Raw genomic sequence first — 2,134 nt, 5'->3', positions numbered from 1 at the left:
GGAACACACCAGCAGTGTGTGAGGAGACCTGAAAGTGGCACATGGCAGAGTGTGGCGATGGAGACAGCAGCAATGGGAGGCCGTACAGGGACCCATGAGAGACTCTGGACCTGGCAGCAGCATGAGGAGACGGTATAGGGGCCCATGGCAGATTAGGGGCCTGGCAGCAGCTATGGGAGGCCCGTAATCTGCCAGCACCCTATGACAAAAAATGGAACACACCAGCAGTGTGAGGAGACCTGAAAGTGGCACATGGCAGAATGTGGCGATGGAGACAGCAGCAATGGGAGGCCGTACAGGGACCCATGAGAGACTCTGGACCTGGCAGCAGCATGAGGAGGCGGTATAGGGGCCCATGGCAGATTAGGGGCCTGGCAGCAGCTATGGGAGGCCCGTAATCTGCCAGCACCCTATGACAAAAAATGGAACACACCAGCAGTGTGAGGAGACCTGAAAGTGGCACATGGCAGAGTGTGGCGATGGAGACAGCAGCAATGGGAGGCCGTACAGGGACCCATGAGAGACTCTGGACCTGGCAGCAGCATGAGGAGGCGGTATAGGGGCCCATGGCAGATTAGGGGCCTGGCAGCAGCTATGGGAGGCCCGTAATCTGCCAGCACCCTATGACAAAAAATGGAACACACCAGCAGTGTGAGGAGACCTGAAAGTGGCACATGGCAGAGTGTGGCAATGGAGACAGCAGCAATGGGAGGCCGTACAGGGACCCATGAGAGACTCTGGACCTGGCAGCAGCATGAGGAGGCGGTACAGGGGCCCATGGCAGATTAGGGGCCTGGCAGCAGCTATAAGAGGCCCGTAATCTGCCAGCACCCTATGTCAAAAAATTGAACACACCAGCAGTGTGTGAGGAGACCTGAAAGTGGCACATGGCAGAGTGTGGCGATGGAGACAGCAGCAATGGGAGGCCGTACAGGGACCCATGAGACACTCTGGACCTGGCAGCAGCATGAGGAGGCGGTACAGGGGCCCATGGCAGATTAGGGGCCTGGCAGCAGCTATGGGAGGCCCGTATTCTGCCAGCACCCTATGACAAAAAATGGAACACACCAGCAGTGTGAGGAGACCTGAAAGTGGTACATGGCATGAGACACTGTGGACCTGGCAGCAGCATGAGGAGGCGGTACCGGGGCCCATGGCAGATTAGCGGCCTGGCAGCAGCTATGGGAGGCCCGTAATCTGCCAGCACCCTATGACAAAAAATTGAACACACCAGCAGTGTGAGGAGACCTGAAAGTGGCACATGGCATGAGACACTGTGGACCTGGCAGCAGCATGAGGAGGCGGTACAGGGGCCCATGGCAGATTAGGGGCCTGGCAGCAGCAATGGGAGGCCCGTAATCTGCCAGCACCCTATGACAAAAAATGGAACACACCAGCAGTGTGAGGAGACCTGAAAGTGGCACATGGCATGAGACACTGTGGACCTGGCAGCAGCATGAGGAGGCGGTACAGGGGCCCATGGCAGATTAGGGGCCTGGCAGCAGCTATGGGAGGCCCGTAATCTGCCAGCACCCTATGACAAAAAATGGAACACACCAGCAGTGTGAGGAGACCTGAAAGTGGCACATGGCAGAGTGTGGCGATGGAGACAGCAGCAATGGGAGGCCGTACAGGGACCCATGAGACACTGTGGACCTGGCAGCAGCATGAGGAGGCGGTACAGGGGCCCATGGCAGATTAGGGGCCTGGCAGCAGCTATGGGAGGCCCGTAATCTGCCAACACCCTATGACAAAAAATTGAACACACCAGCAGTGTGAGGAGACCTGAAAGTGGCACATGGCATGAGACACTGTGGACCTGGCAGCAGCATGAGGAGGTGGTACAGGGGCCCATGGCAGATTAGGGGCCTGGCAGCAGCAATGGGAGGCCCGTAATCTGCCAGCACCCTATGACAAAAAATGGAACACACCAGCAGTGTGAGGAGACCTGAAAGTGGCACATGGCATGAGACACTGTGGACCTGGCAGCAGCATGAGGAGGCGGTACAGGGGCCCATGGCAGATTAGGGGCCTGGCAGCAGCAATGGGAGGCCCGTAATCTGCCAGCACCCTATGACAAAAAATGGAACACACCAGCAGTGTGTGAGGAGACCTGAAAGTGGCACATGCCAGA

The sequence above is a fragment of the Staurois parvus genome, unplaced genomic scaffold (genome assembly GCF_062004578.1).
Source record: "Staurois parvus isolate SC_StPar_1 unplaced genomic scaffold, SC_StPar_1.0 ptg000499l, whole genome shotgun sequence".
NCBI lineage: Eukaryota > Metazoa > Chordata > Amphibia > Anura > Ranidae > Staurois > Staurois parvus.
Note: the sequence above shows the minus strand (reverse complement) of the source record.